The sequence below is a fragment of the Micrasema longulum genome, unplaced genomic scaffold, assembly GCF_059751315.1.
Source record: "Micrasema longulum isolate JH-2025_06_02 unplaced genomic scaffold, ASM5975131v1 h1tg001854l, whole genome shotgun sequence".
NCBI classification, from domain to species: domain Eukaryota; kingdom Metazoa; phylum Arthropoda; class Insecta; order Trichoptera; family Brachycentridae; genus Micrasema; species Micrasema longulum.
In genome coordinates, this window is record NW_028279028.1 from 352007 (window position 1) to 361859 (window position 9853).

Genomic DNA, 9853 nt, shown 5'->3' on the forward strand with positions numbered 1-9853 from the left:
TACCCGGATCTGTTTTAAAGGCCTTGTGACCTCTTTTCAGATCCGCACATTGCAAAAACATATTTTTTCAGCTGTACTGAACGGTAAATGAATTTTTTTCAAAAAAATCTTTGTTTACAAAAGATTCGCGTATTTTTATTTTTTAAATTTACATTTACTACTTTCAATGGCCCCTATCGCCGTCAGAGCAACCTAAGTATATACAGTCAATTCGTCTCACCATCAATCAAATTTTAAAATGTTAAAACTCGATATCTCAAAAGTTTTATTTGCAGATTTGTGATTCTCGCACGAGCCAATGATATGTTGTCATTTTGTTTGTCCACCTGTGTTGCCATAATCCAGATTCTCTCTTTCACGTTGCCATACGAATGAAACTGAATATTTCCATTGACAAATATTTACGCCATCTATATTTTAAACGCATTCAAAGAAATCAGTTAAGTTAGTTCTGTAGTTAACGACTTTGGATAGTTTTCAGTCAATGGATGTTACGTTAAGGTGATTTTTTAAACTTAGTGCAATAGTATTATGATATATTTTTGAAGTTATATTTTCAACTGTGAAATGGTGACCGACTTCCGACCCAATCACGCAAAATTGAAGAAAAATCTCTACAGTGATTCAGAACAGAATGGTTTCAGACTGAAATAACTTGCCTAACACGGTGGTCCATTCCGCTATGGTTATTGTTTATAATGCAAAAAAATCTCTACAATTTTCAGAACAAGCTTTTCCCATATACTTTTTTTTTCAATAATTTTTTAAATATATTTTTAGTTATTGAAATCCATTTTTAATAAGTCCTTTTTTGTTGTGGTTTGGGTCGGCTGTTGTGTCCCATTATTGAGGCCTAGATATGAAAATCTCTATTTCTTAAAATTTTTGAATAAATGAACTTAATTACCTTATTATGGATTGCAAATTAGTTCGCCGATCATAAACAGCTGTTGATAGAAAAATTGACAAGTTTCATAAAACAACTATAGAAAAAGTAATGTTACTCAAGGTTATTTAAAAATCTTAACCTTTTAAAAATCATAAATGATGAGAATTTAAAAAAAAATGTTTTATCTTAGCTAAATATAAGAATAAAATATATCATCATTCCCCTTTCCGCATCCCGTGCTTGCCTAGGACACTGCATTTGTAAACCGAATGCAGCGTATTCCGATCATCTGTTACATAAAGGTAGCGTGATCAGTTATGCGCTTCAGGTGCCTGGTCAGGAACAAAATATTGCAGTTCAAACAACCTTTAAAAATCAATATTTCACATCCAACCCGCCAGGAATCGAACCCAGGGCCTGTATTACAACGGGAAGTTACCATTTATCTTTAATTTTATCTACAAAGTGAAATTAATTTTTCTGTATGAAAAATAGAATATGTGTTAATTTTTTTTTCCAAACATGTTCTATTACAGGTTACCGACGAAGATACTCTAAATTTTCATAACAATATACACATTTGATTTTACTTTATACCATCTCGATATGTACCGATGAAGATAGCGTTTATAATCGCGGCCCGGGACTTCCCGAATGGTCGGTGGACACACCGAACACTACACGACGAGGCGGACTTCTCTCGAGTCGAAAACGCTCGTCCAGGGTTTGGATTCACACACAGAACTGTATTCTCTCCATCCACCTGGACACAGTTATCAATTTGTTTCTTTTTTGGGTGATACCGCATGTGTTGGATTTGTTCCGTCTCAGTTTGTCTCGGTTTACCCTGAAGATGGCTCCTGCAATGGTAGCCGAAACGTCGGAATAAACCCAACACACACGGTATTACCCAAAAAAGAAACAAATTGACAGAAATTATATTTTGTAAAATTAACTTGATAAAATTAACTGACAAAATTTGTTATTTATTCAAAATTATTAAGAAATGGAAATTTTCATCATTATAGGTCTTAATTACATAAGTTTGTACAGCTTGTGTCAATGTGATTGTAATTTTAGGTTATATATTATTTTGTATTACTTATAATGTGAAATGAATCAAGACTTAATTTTTTATACACTTAAACCCCTATATGAATTTATTTATTTCAATTTTAGCGTACGCTCATCGGAAGATGTTCCCTTTCAAAGGTCTTTCAATCTTGCGATGAGCGTACTGATTAAGTAACTTAGGTTTCCTCACTCATGTATGTTCTGTTGTTTTTCCAATCTTTTTTAACCTGAAAAATATTGCGTGTAAGATGATAGAACAGGCGCATGTGAGGTGGGTAATTATATATCAAGGATGTTTAAATCGTGGGATACTTCAGTATTGATCACCTATACCATCTCATATCTGCCTAAACATTCATATTTCATTTTTAAAAGTATTCTACCGAATATGGGTACTGAAAATGTTGTTGAAAAATAATTGACGCTAAACAAAGATTTCGATTGGATTTGGGAAGCTTAAGTTATTATCTTACCCCATCTAAACCCGATGGTGCAGTCTTATGCTTCAGGTGCCCGTCCAGGAATGATGAAATATTTCGGTTCAAAAAACCTTTAGACCCGAACCCAGGACCTCAAGAATGGTGGCGAATGCGTCAACCACTACACTGCAAGGTGAACTTATCTCCACTTGATTTCCTTATTCAGGATTTTTACCTGAGACCAGCTATCGAATTGAAAACATTCGTCCAGGGTTCTCAGTCTATTTCACATTCAAAATGTATTTTTCATCTCCCTGTACACGGAGAAAAATTTTGGTGTGTAAAATCGCCTTTTAAACCAATATTTCATATCAACCTTGCCGGGGACCCGATCACAATGTGAAGTTATCAGAGTTATCTTCAATTGTCTGTAAAGTAAAATATAATTTTCTCTACAAAATTGTTGCGAAGCCTGTTCAATTGCAGGTCGCTGATGGAGATACTTAAAATTTTTATACAAGCTTAAACATTTTTGTACAAAAAAAAAAAAACAGTTTTTAGAGACAATTGAAGACGATTGGTGTGATCGGGGCCCAGGAATCAGGCCGGGGACCCCTAGTATAACAGGCGAACCCATCGAATGCGACATTACAAGGGAATATTTATTTCTACTCAATTTCCTTTTTCAGAGTTAAAAACACTAACATTTTTTATTCGCCCAGACAATATTTACGCCGTATCCCCCGGATTTAAACATCCGTGGTAATTATATAAAGGCTCAATTTTAACATTAACAATTAACTTGTATGTTTTCTCATTTGAAAAGTATTGGAAAGTATAAGAAATAAACTCGTGTAATTGGTTTTGAATGCTCGGTGGATATTGGTGTAATTTTAATCCACTTATTCATAATCTATGGAGGTCCGAATTCAAAACTGCACTGGCTATTCATTGCCAGTGTTGACAGATATAAAAATAGCCATAAATCTGTTGATAGATTTCAAAAGCACACATCTGTTTCAAAGACTCCTTAAATTTATACAATATAAATTTGTTGCAACAGATAATTGTTGTACAATATATTTGTTATACAATATATTTGTTATATAATATTGAATTTACTTATAACCCTCCACAAAATGCATAGAAATGGTTCTATGATGAGCAAATTGCAGAAAAAAGCAAGGAGAGGGGGACAGTTGAGAGTAAGCAAGCGATAGGACAGTATTGTAGTTAAGAATGACCTACCAAATATGTAAAGGAATTATCAAGGTCCTCATATTGTTATGTCATTGCGAAATATATTCTTCTCAGCCATCTGCTGCTGGATTTTAAGCTCTGATAATTTTTCTAATCCTTTTTCCTATCTTCCTAAGCCTCTTTTCCTGTCCCATGGTTTCCACCTGAGAATTCTGGGTGCCTATCTGTTCGTTCCCTGTCTGGCAACATGACCTGCCCATTCCCATTTTATTTTGGCAATACGATCTACCACATCGACCCTTAGTCCCGCGTCTGATATCTTCAGTCCACAACGAAGTTTTAGTCCTAACACTTATGTATGGAAGTGAAACGTGGAACTGGCAGAGGAAGGACGAAAGCCGACTGAATGTGGTCGAAATGCAATCTCTTAGATGAATGTGCGGGAAATTAATGCATGACAGGGTTACGAATAATGAAATCGGGCAAGAGTGTAAATCTGAGTCGGGTATAATTGATAAGATTAAGAAAGGGGCTCTGAGATGGTTTGGTCATGTAGAACGAATGGTAAAATAGGTATATATGGCGAGAATGAACGGTAAAATGGGACGAGGACGACCAAGGAAGACGTGGCATGATCAGATAAACCAAAATCTTAAGTCTGGTCATGTCAAAAGCAGGCAGAACCGTAGGGCATGTATGACAAGATGCATGCATGTAGAAGAAGCTAGAAATGTATGCCAGGATAGACGTGTGTGGCGGTCCATTCTCTCTGCCTACTTCTATGGGGAAATGGCGTGATGGTAGTAGTAGTTCTTTTTTATAGTAGTAATTTTATCTTTCAGACTTATGCCTAGCATTTGTCTTATATTTCAGTTTGTGGATGGTCCTCGCAGTTAATATGATGGTTTCTGGACGATACACGTTTCAAACACTTTCTCCTTAAATTCGTGGGAATATATTTGATTTTAAGGACACTATTAAGTTTCCCAAAGGCTGTCCAACCTATTCTAATTTTTCTGATTATTTCTCCTGCCAGGTTTTTCTTCCCTAATTTGATCTATTCTTCAACAGCTTCAATAGGGAAATATCACATTATACGAATACCGACAAATTATGTGAAACGGATTTAAAAAAATAATTAAATTTTCGAGATCAATATGGACATTGTGGAAAAATGTTTTCATTCATCATAAATTGTTAAAAAACACTCCTCCACAAAATCGCAACAAGATTGGCCTCGAAAATTGTGACGTCAAGATTTGTGAAATAACAACGGTCTATTTAAACGGTCACAAACGACAGTAAACATTTAACCGAATCATGACGTATTTGGGGCGTGGCTGATGCAATGAAGCATTTTCGCGGGAATTAAAATTGTAAATTTAAAATATTTCTTATGCTGCTAAAAATTACAAAAAATATATTTCCCTACTGTCTTGTCAAAACAAATTATATATCTACAAAACCTGAGGAGGACAAAAAAACTATTCAATTTAGTATTTTTTAGTCATACAAAAGACAAATAAATATATTTTATAATAAATGGAGTTGTGTATGAAATTTATCGACACGAATATGCTTTTATTATAATATGCTGATTGTGTCTGATCTCTAATGGATATTTAAGAATGCAATGCTTGAACTAGTCTACTGAGAATTTAGCAATAGACAAAAAATGAAAAAAAAAAAGAAAAGCGATTAGCTATTAAAGGATAATAAATCACTTTTATAATCAAATTATTTATTTCTATTGACATTTGTCTCTAGTTAATTTGTTTGCAAAATTCTCATCAATATATCTTTGAAAAAATGATTATCAGTGACATGTTATATTCTATGAATATATGTCGCATAAGTATTTTTTATCTCAAAATCCTTTTGATTATTGTATGTATGTATTATTTTTGTGCAATTGTTTGGGATCAGTTTTGTGCTAATGTAAATATGAAAATTTTAATGTCAATGTTAAATTATATAGTCAATAAGCGCCGAGTTGTAAAACTTGTCGCATCTCGGGTCTAAGTCACTGATGCATAGTTTTCTATTTAAAATAACTCTCGGTCTATAGTATATGTACGTGTTTTTTAAATCACCGCTTTGAAAATACGTTTATTGTATTGGAGAATTGTACAATTATCGAAACTTTGACAATAAATCGATTGTGTCATCCGTCAAAGTAGAATAAAAATGTGTTTAGCTGCATGTCTACGTGGCTTAATATAACGTAGCTTAAACGTATAAATATTTGTAATACAATGCTTGTGAAATTGACTGAATGCGTACGACCGTTACGTATAGATTTTTGTACCAGATGTAGTAACTGTGCGTGCGAATTCTTTGTGATTTCGTAAATCCGAGTAGTTCTTCTTTTTTTAATGGAAAATAATCATCATATTTTTAAAACTAAGTAATTTAACAATCCCTAAAAAAGTTATTGTAAGCATAAGTTTGCTTTAGTTTATTTATCTAGCTGTAATTTTTTTTTAAACAATTTACAAACACAAATCTTAGAATACAATATAAATATAAAAATACTGTGACAAAATTCAGCAAAAGAAAAAGCCATTAAAACCAGTTATAAAAGAAAACTAAACAGATTCAGATTCAAAATGAGAAAAAAAATGTCTTCCAAAACTTTAAGATTAATCTTACTATTATAATTTGAATGAAAATAAAAATAACTAGCTTGATTTTGAAAAAATATTTGTGCAACTCATATTAAATTCATTGTACTTTTAGTACTAATTAGCTAGCTTACAATACCTTTCATTGGGGCCGTTGAATAAATTGTTGAAGAGTATATTGAAAATCAAGGTGTAAAAATTATACTGTTAAGAATTGATTTGATTTAGTCAAAGCTAAAAATGAGCAATTCAGTAAAACCTCAATTTAATTGACAAACAAATTAGTGGCTTTGATCTTTGAGCCAATGTCAGATGAATTTTTTTCTTGCCAACATTTTGTAGAGAAACGATGTCAATTAAAAAAAATTATCAAACAGTTCATTATAACGCCACAAAATGGCTGACAATTACTCTCCTGTAATATTGTGATTTACGACATTGGCCATTTTAGATCCAAGCCACAGAAATATCGACAAACATCTGTTAAAAAAGGCCACTTAAAAAATGCTTTGGCTTTTGTCTAAAGTGAAAAATAATACATCTTAATGTCTCTCTTGTAACAAACTTTTTAATAATGTTTTCTTTTGAAATTTTTAGTATATCCGGTAATTTATATTTCCTAAAGGTTTCATTACTCTGGCTGAATAAATGTGGATGCTACGATGGAAAGATATGTTTTTTGTCAATGTCTATAATCTCAGGTAATTTTTCTCAAAACTATGATATTGTGGTTTAGTTATTTTCACCACCAAGATCCTGATTGTTTATAGAAAAAAATAATTGAATTGTGGTATTACTGTAAATTACCTGTCAATTTATGGATTCCTATTAATTTTTAATGGTGCCTAAGTAAATCAGATCGGTTCTTTCCAGGCATAATGATATCTGTTACAACAGAATAAATTAGCCATAAAATTCACATATCCTTTTAATTGTGTGAAAAATTATATAGAACTAATATAGTGCACTTGGTCTGTCAATTTTATGATAGATATTTTTTATTTCAATCTGATCTATCGAGACTTGTTCTGTCACTCAAATTATTAATTATTGATCTAAATGGAAATCTAAAATTTTTGATCAGAAAAGCTGTTTTATAATGGAATATAAAAAAATCATGTGTAAATTATTCTATGAACGGTCCCCTAACATTTTGACTACTATAAAATACATTACTTATTGAATTTCAATTTTAAAAACAATTTGATTTGATGTGAACATTTTTGTTTAACAAAAATAGTTAGATCTACCGAAATAATTATTTTTTTTATTTTTTTTTTTTGCACCACAACAGGCCAGGAGGCCCAATTACAGCGGTGAATTACATCACAGAACACCCAGGCTTGAGAAAAAATCACATTTAATTTTTGTGTTCTCACCGGGAATCGAACCCGGAACCTTCCGTCTGTGAGTCAAGCGTCTTGACCACTACACCACGGAGGCCGCCTAATGTTATTCAGCAACTCAATTTAAGCTTTTTTATTTTGTTTTGAAATCGTTATAGAACGAAAGACGCAATACTGCGTACCTAAATAGGTCTTCATTAAAAAAAATACCCTTATTTGAAAACATGAATTTATTTTGGTTGGATTTTCCTTTTTAACTGTTAAAACTAGCGCAAACCTTGCCGGGCGTAGAATTTAGTTTCAGAACAAGTCTCTGTGTGTAAAATTCTGTACATATAAACATAGTGATAATTCAAGAGAAAACCTTTCAATGCCTTACTGAAACTGAAGAAAATTTAATCTATATACCCAGTTATTCTTACGCTAGTTAAAATATTTTAAAATGCGTACATATTTTTGTCGATAATCTACTGTCGCACTGTTTCCAGATTATTATAGAGGAGATATAAATGCGTATGAGCTACCGCGCAGACATGAGCAATATTTTGTCATTATTTATACCTTTTCCAAATGTACTGTATATAATATTTATTAGCAAAATTCACCTCACATAATGCTCAAATATTTGAAAGAAATTTATTGTTAAAGATCAATATATTTGTTTCAAATTCACTTGAACTATGTTTAACTTTCATTATTTATATAAAAAGAAATAAACGAAGTCTGAATGAGATTACCTTCTTTCATTTCCACCCCGCTATACTCCTACAAATCGATATATTCAAATTAATGGAAATTACTCACATTCACTCGATATCACAATTCATATAATTTATTTGGAATATTGCGTTCATTATTACAATTCTACAAAGGGATAAAATGGCACAGAATATTTTGATGTGCTTATGTCAGTGCCACATTAAAAATAATATATTGTGGGCATTCTGCGAAAAAGCATTTAGTCAAAATGTTGCTGTTTTGATTTAATGATGAGGTAATATTGTTCATCAAATGCCCTAGAATCTACAAAATTGCACTTAAGTCCTATCTACACTGCAGGCCAAATTATTTTCCGTGATACGTCAATAGAATATAAATTTGTTCAAAATTCACACAAATAAATAAAAAAATATTCCTTATGAGTTTTAAAGTTGGTATGCGAGCATCCCTTCTATCAAGAATACTGATATTACAGAAAGAAAACAAAAAAAATAATAACCATTCTTATTTTATTGATTTTTTCAAATCATTTATACAATTATAAACTTGATACAGATTAGCACAATAAAAGGTTCACTAATCAAAAAAACCGTGAGCATAAATTTTCAGAGAAGTTTTACAAGAAAGCTTACAAGGACACACTAAGATCATGGTAAAACAATTAAACCAACCAAGGTTCAAGAAGAAGCGAAAATAATAATAAATGTTTTCAGGTGTTGCTGCCTAGTATGTGAAATAATTCAGTCGGATGAATCTTACCCACATCAAAAAGGTTTCTTGTATTGGAGAAATTTGTGAAAAAGGGGATGGCGAAACAAATTGCTCAAAAAGGTCTGCATTTGGGTATATTTGCAAGCTAGAAAAGGTCTGCATTTAATCAAAAATATTTTTTATGATTTGTTCAAATGTTTGTAGACAATGAATGGATTTCAGCACCTAGAAATTAAGATTTAGAATTCAGTTATTAAACCGACTGGTCCAAAAAGAAGCAAAAAAATATATAAATATGTTCAGGTGCTGCTCAGCATGTGAAATAATTCATTCAGATGAATTTCACCCACGTCAATAAAGGTTTTAGCTCTTTAACTTCACAAAATCAACTGATGGGAGAATTTAAGAAATATATATTAATATTGGTTCAAACATGGAAAAATTGTGAATGTTTACACAGTGTGTAAAGTGGCCACATAAACCAGACAATGACAGCTCAAAAGCCCTGTAAATGCCAAAATTTCCATATTTCCTTCTCAAAAATGTTCTCCATCTCTGTTGTAATATGCTAATCTCCATTAATCCTTAGGGAGTGAAATCCAGTTTTGTCTATAAACATTTGGGCAAACTAAAAATTTAATTCTATGCTAAAAATGTAAGAATATTTGGAGAATATACCTACATGAATTTGGAAAAGTGTGTGCTAAGATCCACAGTGGTATAGCCTCGGAACTATTGATATAGGTACATATTTCAATGCTCAGAACATAATACAATAAAATGCCAAGCAATATATCATTTCTGCCTACTTCTATTGTTAAAATAATAATTTAAACAATGATTTTACTATGCATAATAAAGATAAAAAAT